Genomic DNA, 11,759 nt, shown 5'->3' with positions numbered 1-11,759 from the left:
AATGTCACTCATTAGGTTAATAAAGCACTCTATGGCTCAGGACATAGTGCCAGAAGGAAGAAGGAAAGAGAAGTCAATTTTTAGTGACTGCATTGTGATGAAAAAAGTGAAAATGACCATGATGCTGTCAGCGATCTGTTATATTGGGCTTAGGAAATACCAAATTCTGTCCTGAATATTCTGTGTGTTACGGAATTCAGGTTTTTTTTTTTTTTTTTTTTTCTGTATCTTTTTTTTTAATTAAATTAAATTAAATTAAATATTTTTTCAGTGTTCCAAGATTCATTGTTTATGCACCACACCCAGTGCTCTAAGCAATACATGCCCTCCATAATACCCACCACCAGACTCACCCACACCCCCAAACCCCTCTACTCTAAAACCCTCACTTTGTCTCTAAGAGTCCATTTTGTCTCCAGTGTCTCATGGTTTGTCTCCCCCCTTTGATTTCCACCAACTCACTTCTCCTCTCCATCTCCCAATGCCCTCTGTGTTTTTGTTTTTATAAGTAGGCTCCATGTCCAGTATGGAGGCAACTGCAGGGCTTGAACTCATGATCCTAAGGCCAAGAACTGAGCTGAGATCAAGAGTCAGATGTTTAACTGATGAAGCCATCCAGGTACCCCAGTTTTTCTGATAGCTTTTGGAGGTGGGCATTATTATCCCCATTTTACAGATAAAGAAACTGAGGTTCAAAAAGTGACTTGCCTATACTGCAAAGGTAGCAAAGATAGAACTGAAATTCAAAGTCAGATTTCCCTTACTACCCAGTCTTTCTTCTTACTCACTGTATTACCATTACCCTATCCTTGTGGTCAAAGCCCTCTAGCTATTTGGGGTCTGCTAGTTGCTAACTTTGTTCTTTCTGCAATTCTTTAGGAGACACTGGGTAAAAACATTAATTGCACCTTAGTACAAGAACAGCTTTCACAACTGCAGTCCATCAAAGAGAATTCTGTTAAGCTCTTGCTCAAAGTCTAGAAATGTAACTTCTGGATCAATTTTAGAGGCTTCTAATGGAATATCAAATATAAGTGTCTGCTTATTAAAAGTAAATATGTGTGCATGTGCGTGTGTGTGTATGTCTGTGTGTGCGTGGATTATTGCAAAAATAAGATGAAGGAGGTGGTAATGATTAAACAATGGGTTTACGGAACTTGCAAACTGACCTGTTTAGAGAATGACACCTGCATGTCATCATCATAGTAGAAAGTATGAGAGCTTCTAAATCTGAATGAACATAAAGGAACACATAATATTTTTATTCTCCAAAGGCAAATGTAATACAGGGAGGGAAGGATGAAGAAAAGCAGCTGCAAGCGGGCCAGGATTAAATGTCTGATCCACTACTTTGACAACTGTAAAAACATATTTGATCACTGATGTCATTACTGGAAAGCCTAATATCACTCTATGAGCTTGCCGACAACATGATCTCTTCATGCTTCTAGAATCACCATTCCCTGGTTATTTTACTAACAGGAACTTGCTATCACAATTTGTTTACATTTACAACCACGTTTTAGTAAATTGGTGTATGTACAAAGAAAATTTAGACCTAGTTTTAGTTAAAAATTTTGTTAAAGACAATAACTTGAGTTTAGAACTTCTTTCTTTAAATCAATTAAAGCAATTAAATTTTGCTAAATTTAGTTTTGTAAAACTAATGTTAATGCTATTAAAAAGAAGACATGAGGAGTAATTTCTATGTATTCATTTCAGGTAAAAGTACATGCAAATAATGAAGTGAATATATAATTATGAAGTTTCACAAGTGAGCATATTTTCCCCACAGAATTTCAAAACATACTTTTGATGTTTTGCCTCAGTATGATTTAGTTGAAAGAGAAGGTGATTTGGTGCCTAATAGTTCTGGGAACAAATACTTGCTATCACAGTTACTGTGTTGCCGGAAGGCGGTACCTTTCATCAGGCCCAGTACCGGATTGGGGATGAGAATGCCTACATTTCAGGGTTCTAGCAAGAGTTCAAAGGAATATGTATGAAGCATACACACAGGGCTTGTGCTAAGTGTTGACTAAATTGGGGTCACATTTTAGTAATAACGAGGTGCCTGGGAAATGAAGACGCCAAGAGAAGAATGAAAAAGAAGGATATTAGTCAGAGCAAAGGCAATGCAACAGATGAAAAGATGATTTAAAATGGCCAGTAATGGTTGACAGAATAAAGATGTCAAAAGCCAAAATATTAAAAGCTAAAGACTCTCAATAGAAAAGTTCGTCCATATAGCACTAGTCTGACTTTTGGAATTGTGTTTTCACAAATAAGCACCATGTCCCAGAAGAGGAAGAAGAAAAAGGGGTGGGGGGAATATAAAGCTGTGGGGAAATTAAACAAAAACAAGAAAATTAGATTAAATGTGGAACTTTTGTCAAAGAGCAGCTGAACAATACAAAGAGAACAATATGATAAAACAAAAACCCTGGGAAGTCTTGAAAAGAAAACAAAAGAAAAACAAAGAAACATGGGAAAGGCAGGAAAACAGCACACACTGAGAATGCACAGTTGACATGTACATATGTTCCAGCCAACGAAACATGCGCAGCTCTGCTTTTAATTTTGACAGCCAAAGATATCTGCATTGAGCAGGTTTAGTCTAAGAAAAGGGCATCCACAATGTTAGAAAGCAATGCTTTTCCAATTCTCAAAACAGAAGTCTATGTTTAAGCGTGATATACGGGTCCATGTTTTGAGCGCCTATGGAATTCTAGGTTTGGGGCATAAAAAAATCACTTGTTTCATTATAAATTTACCCATTTGGATGCCAGAAATAAAAACTCTGGGTTTTTTTTTTTTTTTTTTTTTCATCCACTCAATCAGAGAAGATACATTTTTTTTTTTTCCAAATTGTAGTTCTATCAAAAGATAGAGATCTGATCTAGTTTAAAAATCTGTGTCATCTTGCTGAGTGGATGCAATGAAAACAGCTACAAGAAGTTTCCAGCCAGACAAAAGGACACCTAAAAATTCTTTGGGGATCAATTCCTTCCCTTCCACAGCCAAGTAGCACACGTCTGTCTACTACAAATCTACCGGCAAATAGACTTGTTCCTGTTCACTTGTCCTTGCAATGAAGCATCTGCTAGCTGGTTTTTGTGTTTGTCTGTTTGACGGGTTGGGTTTTTCACTGTTGTTAGATTTTTGCACAAATGCTCCAATTCAAAACATCATCCTATCGCCTTTTTTTAGTCGCTAATTCCTCTTGTCCCTGTGGCTACATCTCTAGGATCTCATTAACAAACTAGTTCTGTGCGCCCTTAACACTGAGGGCCCTCGTCTGCAGCAGGAGGCAGCTCTCTGCTCAGCCTGCAGTGCCGAGTGACACAGCCCCGCGACATAGTCACCGAGCACTAACTTCTATTAAATGCAGGCAGACTGTGAGAACCCTATTGGAACTGCGTCAGGACATGAGAGAAGCAAAGGTAATTCTTCTGTTTCTACATCCATTTTTTTTTTTTTTCAAGAATCAAGTATTTCCATCCGGAAGAGACAAGTGTGCAAAAGGGGACGGGGTCTGTTCAGTGTCAAAACTGATAAGCAGGGAAGTAAATTGATCAATCAGCTAGGAAATCAGTTGCAAACACGGAAAGAGAAGAGCCTCTGATAGTTGGGGTTTGTTTAAATGAAGGTCTCATGCCAGATGAATGCAGTGGTTTAGGATCTAGGGAGAAGGGGAGTGTGCTAGTGAGGGTTTTCTTCCTGAGAAGTAAACTGTGGGCTAATATCTGGTCATGAGAGTTTTTGTCTTTCTAAATTCTCTAAGCTGGAGAGGACTTTAGAGATCAGCCAGTTTGTCATGAATGATCACATCAAATACTTTTCTTTTTTCAAAGGGATAGCTGCAAAGTTTTGGACAAGGCCTCTGCAGGCAACTGGAAGCAGAGTGTGTACCCAGGTGGTGGGTCTCGTCTGTGGCAATATATTTTTCTGTCTGTCCAATTGAATATGGTTGTAAAGGGAATAAAACCCATGTAATCTCCAGCAGTGACAATTTAATCAGTTGTAGAAGGGGAAGAAGCAGAGTCCCCTCATTTTCATATTTGCATATTTGATTTTTGCGTTGGGGAATAGAGGTTAATGTTTCTCTCTTACTTCCCATGCAATTTTAATATTTAACTCTTCTATGCGGAAATTTTTGCCGTGATAGAAAATAGTGAGTCAGATGGGTCTAAGAGGAAAGTTCCATGTCAGCAATAAAGGGCTCGATGCAGCATGCTTTTGTCACATTTTTCCCCTACACAGAAGCTATATGCCAAACGTGGCTTGCATGCTCCCAGTCTCGGCACGTGATGCATACGCTATTACCATTCAGACATCCACCCTGAAAATGAAGGCAACTGTTTGGAGAACAATACAAAATGATGAGGACTCTATCATAATATGCTCCCCCTTTGGGTTAATATTTCCTAAACTCTTAATACTTGCATCTCTTTCTGAGGAAGTAGGGTTTCTAAAATACCTGATATACAGAGGGGTCATTTTTATGAGGTTAGAGAGGAGCAATAAAATATAGTTAAATTAATAAAATTTCATTGTTTTATACAATTAACAGAATATTATCACCCATGATAACAGATTATGGGACAGATTTTAAGAGAAATAAGATGCAAGTAATTTGAAATCATCATCAATTACCCTTGTGTGACTCCCATGAGTATATTAAAAATCTATTCAAAATGGCGTTGGATTTGAATTACTAGAACATGGAAAGCTGTTTTTTTATGCATCGATGCATGTTAGCATCCATTTTTGTGTAAGCCCCAAAAGCATGTTGGGTAATTTACAAGAAGGGGGGGGATAGTATTCTACTTGCTTAACGATTTAGAATTTCTTTATAAAAAGTGGACTCTGAAGCCAACATTTCACTAGAGAGAGAAGGAATAATGATATGGGTTCTATATAATTTTATAAAAAGAGAAAAAAGCACGAAGCAAAAGTTTTGAAATGTTATAGGCATTAAAGTTAATCTAGAGATTTATTCACATATATGTGCACATGTATGTGTGTATATATCCATACATGTACATGTATTTGATTATCAACAATTGGGCCATAGTTACAGGTGTGTTGATAATGGTTGGTAATTGAATCGTTGATAATCAAATTCTGTGAGAGGGAACTAAATTTGGAATTCTGAAAAGATAAGCCTTACCATTTTATTAAAAAGTAGAAGTAGATTCTCTAATTTACAAACATGAAAAGTGCACCAGTGGGGTATACAGATATGTAGAATCATGAGATGACAGGTACGAGATGCTCTGGGGGTGCGCACAGCTTCACATTAAATTCAAACACAGAATATGTCAAGTTTTAAATATGTTCTTCTTTATCTAAATCTGCATTCTGATGATCACCCTTTCAAAGAGGTTGCAAATATATAAATATGTGATCCAATGATTACATATTCAAATTAACCCGGTTTCTTTGAATATGGTCTAATGATTGAATGATCCCCCAAACACTGCAACTCCTTTGGGAAATATGCTCTTGCCTCAGCACATATTCTCGAGGCCTGGAGAGTACTAGGTCTGCCAAGGAGTGCCTTGAAGCATGGAAACCCTGCTCTACCTAAACATGAGTCCTAGGCTTTAATCACAATGGCTAGGTTCACACTAAAGCAATTAACCATATGATTGCTTTCACAGGAGCCCAACCTCATCAGTATCTTTCCTTCGGGCAATGTGACAAGGCTGGATATAAGTCAATGACTCAAGTGGATTTGATTGCGTAAGAGGTACAAGTCTCTGAATACACTGTTCCCAAATGCAGAGTAGAAATATTCATCTCATTCTACTTTTTGAAGTTGCCATTTCATAAGCAACACTTTAAATGGTTACGGTAAAATAATTGTTCTATTAAAGGATTAAGAGTTGACGAGTATAATCAGAAAGGTTAAGACCAAGTAATAATAATCTCTTTTATAGTTTGTTGTTCCGGGGTGTGTGTGTGTGTGTGTGTGTTTGGTTTTGGTTTGGGTTTTGGTTTTGGTTTGGTTTATTTGTTTTGTTCTTTTTTTGGCTGGGGGTTGAGAGTGAGCCATGATAACTCGCAAAACCTTAAATAATAAACTTGATTTTGAAAGTCTGAAAGAGATAAAGATGCCTAAGGATTGTAGTTTGTAATTGAACAGGTAGCTTTAGATAAGGTTAGAAATGTGTGTGTGCCTATGTATGTGTACATGCACATACAGAAACATATATGTGTATGTACTTGTGTATTTTTTAGGCTTATTTAATCTTGTGACTTCACTAGTCATTTCTGAATTTGGTGATACATCAAATGTGAATATGAAACTTTCTAGTACCCTTTTCTTGGTATCCTAGTGGGAAATTTCTGCTAGCATAACAGGATTTTTGTTTCCTATCTCTTAAAATGATTTCTTCAAAAGTGAGCTACTAGAGGATTTTCAAGTTTTCCTAGCTTAAAAGCCAAGTATGAATACAAGATCTGAACAACAGTTTTCCAGAGGGTTTGTCATTCATTTCTCCATGTTTGTAGGTCATCCTAAATATTCCTCAAATGCAATTAAAATGCATCACACAACAAGGATTCCCTGTATTCTATTCTGAAATGCCAAGGTACTTATTTCTGTGAAAAATGTGTTGAAATCATGAGATCAATTCCCCCAAAGATTTTCTCAATTTGGAATCCAACAGATGATTTTATCACCTTCAGTGAAAGAGAGTCTGTCTATGGAATTTTTAGGCCTGATGATGTTGGGAGCCTCTTAAGTTAAAGCACTTATACAAGTAAAATGGAGATCTTTTTTCTTTAAAGCATAAGGATGACTTGTCTTGAATCAGAGAAGACTTTATAAAAGTTGCTAAATCTGACTTTTAAGCACCATAATGCATTGTTTTCTCATGTCTACCTATTTAGATGAATGATCAGTTTATCCAGTGACTCACCAAAGTGTGTCCCAACCAAAGTCCACAATTATTTTGGCTCCTCGCATTCAAAGTGGAATGTTCTGAGAATCTGGATGATCTCTCGCTGAGTGTCTGGGCCACAAGGTAAAACACCTGAGGATCTGAGGGGAAAATGCTGAGGGGACCCAATTCTCTCACTGTCCCTGGGAGAACGAACCCCATGGACATCAGAATATAACTGTCCTTGTAATCCCAGAGCCCATCCATCTATTTCTTTCCCCCTTTCTCTATTCTAAAAAAAAAAAAAAAAAAAAAAAAAGTAAACATATGTAAATAAATCTAAGGAAAATAGTCATGAAAAACTTTTGGCAATATGGAGTATAATTGCAGCCTGTGGGAAGACTGATTAAAAGATAAATGTGCCCGCACCCTCCTCCCACTTGCTGCCGGTTGCATGCTTCCAAAAAGGCTGAATCTCCCCAGCCCAGTGCATACGCCTCACTCTCCTCCTCCAGCTATTCTTGGCTATGGATTCCCCTGTGCTCTTTGTGCACTTTAAGTTTAATTTTGCATTTAAAAACTCAATTGGCTCATCTGTTAAGCATTAAGCAGCTCCCTTTTGAGCCACAGGGGGAGCCCTGGGAAAACCCACAGCTGCTGGAACATGGAAAATGGGTTTAAAAAAACAAAACCATTTTGAAACTTTAAAGCATTTTAGCAGCCGTGGATTTCCCAATCCTTACCCCCCAAATGGTTCATCTGTTTAACTTTTATCTGGTATTGGAAAACACAAACCAGAGCATTAAATAGCCCTCAGATGACTTTTTGTTTAATACAGAATGAAAGTAAAAGCTAAGCAAGCCATGTGCGAGGATCTTCTGGAGAGCTATGGCCTCGAATACCTGTAAGGATATTCTCCCTCTGGATTTTGAAATCCAGCCCTGCCCACTAGAACCACAACCTTTCTTCCCCTCCCTTATACAGCCCGGCCCTCCTTCAAAGAAAGTGGTGGAAGGGAGAGCCAGCTAATCCAAATCTCAACTGGAAAAGTTAATAGGCTGGGGATATTAATGAAAAGCTCAAGCAAGATTTTATGTTTCATAATGATTTATCATTGACTAAAAATTCATGTTTAATTACAGTTGGATGAGCTCTAGATAAACCTAGATTCTTCTTTTTTTCATCTCTCTCGTATTCTCCTAATTTACCCGAAGTCTCCCAATAGTAGGGCCCTAAGTCCCAGAGTTAGATACCAGTTCCTTCGAATGATGGACCCTCTTAGCAAAATGAAAATATTTTTTGGAAGAGTGACAACTGCAAGCTTGTTATTTATTAATAATACCTAACAGAAGAACACTCACTTCTCATAAAGAATCTGCTTATTTTGTTTTTTAACCTACAGGAACTATGATATTCCAAATCAGATGAATAAATGAGGTTCAGAATATAATACCTCCCAAGTCATTCCTTTGAATGGTCAACGTCAGATTCAGGAGTAAAATTATATAATTACTGATTCCTAGTCCAATTTTGGTCTTGGGATTTCTTCTTTGAGATATCGTTGTTGTTTGGGGTGGGGATGGAGTGGTTAGCTTATGAGGAACACGCTCACGGAACATTTTTTCATTGTGTACTTTTAAATTAATATTGTGTTTTTCAAAGTCCTCAATTTCAAATTTCTTTCATATTATTTTCTTCTCCCTCCTTCTCTCTCTCTGTCCAGTATGTCCATGAATATTTTTTTATGTATTAATAGGGCACTGTTAAGGAGTTGAATATATTCTATAAATCATCCAAACTTTATGATGCTCTGTGACAGGATTCTAAGTAAATTTGAAAGGCTGTATATTTAAAAAAAAAAAAGTAAAATAAACTTGTGGTGGAAAAGTAGTTACATAAAATATTAAGCCAGGCACATATACTGACAAATTCTGAAATTAAGAAGAAAGAATTTATAGCCTCTTCAATTTAAGAAGACCAGAAAAGATGTCCATTTTTCCTATCATCAAACTCAAATATTAAAGTTTCAAACTGAGGAGACTAATGACATTTGTATATGTTTTGGAGATGGGGACTACTTCTTTTTCATATTAAATTTAAGTTTTTACCAGGGGGAATAAGTCTTTATTGAACACCTATTATGTGCCAGGCACGATGCTAAGTGATTAATGTGATTTTGTGTTCAGAGATAATGCCAGTGACCTATTTTCATATTATTTAATTAAAACTGTCCAACTTCTCCTTTTTGGTCCATATTCCTTGAGCTTCAGCTGCTGTTCCAGATTCAGAGAAGGGACATTCAAAAGTCATACACATATGAAAGAATTGGAGTACTGTGTCTATTGGAGCTAAAAACTATAGTTTACAACCAGTTTGTACCATGAAATATAGAGCAAACAAGGACTATTCTCTGTAAGCAAATGAAGTCCTTCTTAGTGTAGCTTAATGGCTTCTACCTGAAACCAAAAAGAGTATGAATTGTGGCTCATCTTAATGGGAAGGTAGAGCTAAACTCTTAACAGTGTTATCTAGACTTCCTTGTTCTCTTCAGCTTTCATTTTAGCTTTTCTCTAAATTCTGGCCACATTCTCTCTTCAGTTCCAAAAGCTTCCTTTGTATCATAAAGGTAGGGAGTGGAGTGAGGTTTTGGCATGTTTAAAGATTTTTTTTTATTTATTTGACAGACAGAGATCACAGGTAGGCAGAGAGGCAGGCAGAAAGAGGCGGAAGCAGGCTCTCTCTTGAGCAGAGAGCCCTATGAGGGGCTCACTCCCAGGACCTGGGATCATGACCTGGGCCAAAGGCAAAGGCTTTAACCCACTGAACCACCCAGGTGCCCCTAAGTTTTGGCATGTTTAGTAGCTCCAGAGGGAAGATGATCTTCGTCCTGACATTCCTGTAAATAATCCTGGTGAAGGTTCTAAATGGCCTGGCTCAGGCAAGTGTGCCTGACTTCTGGCCCAGAGGCTGTGGTACTCTTCTTGTCGGGCCAGGGTCACCTGCATACTGCTATGAGTTGTGACTGACCTTTGTAAGAGTCAGTTGGTCAGAGTGAAAAGGCAATGGAAGCATGGAGAGGTTAAGTAATTTGCTCAAGGTGACACACCTAACATCTAGAATTCAAACTCAAGGGATTTTATTCCAGAATCTGTGCCAATGCACTTGATATTGATATTGTTACAAAATATTTCTTTTGGTATAGCATGATCCTGGTATCTCTTTTTTCCATGTATTTTTTATGTGATTTTAGTCGGATGTTATTGTGATCACACAACATGTTTGAAGCTGCACCAACCACCTTGGACTTTTTAAGGGAAACTTTTTAGAAGTGTGGAAATCATTACTGTGCTGATCTGGTTGAATTCGCTATCCTGGAAACTACTACTTTATGTTTCTTGTCATAAGAAATACTACAATCCTCATTGTTCAACTACTTTGGTTAGATATCCTGTTATTTGTAGCTATAAATATTCTAACTGGCTCAAGACTCTCTTCCTCTGTAATACTTTCTTGAGCCCCTTTATTGTTTTCCTTCTCTTTCTACAGACTATATATCTTCAAATCCCGAAGAATGGTATAGTAGAAGAGTCTACGATTTTTCAGATTGAGGAGAGGACAATGGGAGAAGAAAGGAAGGACTTGGGAGAGGGTGAGAAGGATAGATCTGCAGGGATGATATGAGATTAGTAATTTCCTGTGGGATTTTGATGCCCCCTAGGAGAATATTTCAAGAAGGTGGGCCCTTCTCAGTTGACTGCTGTTAAAAGGAACACTGAAGGTGCCTGGGTGGCTCAGTGGGTTAAAACTTCTGCCTTCGGCTCAGGTCATGATCCCAGGGTCCTGGAATCAAGCCCCACATCAGGCGCTCTGCTCAGCAGGGAGCTTGCTTCCTCCTCTCTCTCTCTGCCTGCCTCTCTGCCTACTTGTGATCTCTGTTTGTCAAATAAATAAATAAAATCTTAAAAAAAAAAAAAAAGAACCCTGAAAAGTGGCCTTTGGATTTGATGACTTTAGTAAGAGCTATTTGGTAGTATGATGCTGGTAGAAGCAGACTGGAATGGGTTTTAGAGGGAGAGGAAGGCGAGGAAATGGAGTGAGAATAGACCATCCACTGGAGAAGTTTGACTGTGGAGGAGAGAAGAGGGGGAGGCAGATGCTGTGGGTTCTATGGAGATGGGGCAAGAGTGGGTGTTGTTTTGAAATGGATGAGACTGGGCTGTGTTTAAAGGTTGATTATATAGGAGAGAAAAAAATGTATTTTCCCACATGAAGGAACAGAGAACAGAATCAGAATCACAGGTGGAAGGATTGGCCTTAGACTATTTGAAGACTATTCTGGATTAAAACAGGAAAGGATAAGAGCAGGGAGTTAAATGGTATACTTGTTGCTTCCCAGATTTAGGAACATTAAGACTGTCACAGTTCATTTTGGTTACTTTGTGTTACTGTTATATTTTTTCCTTATACCTCTTCTTACATATTTGAGATTCCTTTGAAAATCCTCATTAGAATTAAAAAGAAATAACTGTCATTCTAATGTTTTTATATGACATGGAAAATAATAGTTCAACTAACTATTTGTTGTAATAATAAAGACCAGAAGCAAAACCAAAGGCCAGGATCCTGGAGTCTTTCATGTTGACCCTTGTTCTACTATGAACTTTAAAATCTGTTTTACATCAGACACTTCAGGAAATAAAATAGGAGAACATGGGAAAGGAATATATTCTGCTAAGGTTGCCTAGGTCCAGTGGGATTGGTGATGTTTCCAAAGAGAAGCAAACAGCAGTTGATGAGGATTTTCAGTAAAAATCCTTTGATGTCAGATAATTTTTAGAAAGAGAGAAAAAGATGCAGATTTTAACAAGT

At 37.7% G+C, this 11,759-nt stretch overlaps 1 long non-coding RNA gene across 1 annotated transcript; it reads left to right on the top strand.

The window, feature by feature from the left end:
* Positions 1–3,299: 3,299 nt before the first annotated feature.
* On the top strand, positions 3,300–7,073 carry LOC131825905 (uncharacterized). The gene is made up of 3 exons (XR_009351365.1): positions 3,300–3,443; positions 5,667–5,755; positions 6,901–7,073. It is a non-coding gene; the product is annotated as an uncharacterized LOC131825905 (long non-coding RNA).
* The last annotated feature ends 4,686 nt before the right edge of the window (positions 7,074–11,759 follow it).

This window comes from Mustela lutreola, chromosome 2 (assembly GCF_030435805.1).
Source record: "Mustela lutreola isolate mMusLut2 chromosome 2, mMusLut2.pri, whole genome shotgun sequence".
Classification (NCBI taxonomy): Eukaryota; Metazoa; Chordata; class Mammalia; order Carnivora; family Mustelidae; genus Mustela; species Mustela lutreola.
The sequence above is the reverse complement of the archived record's forward strand: the minus strand, read 5'-3'. Positions and strand labels throughout refer to the sequence as shown.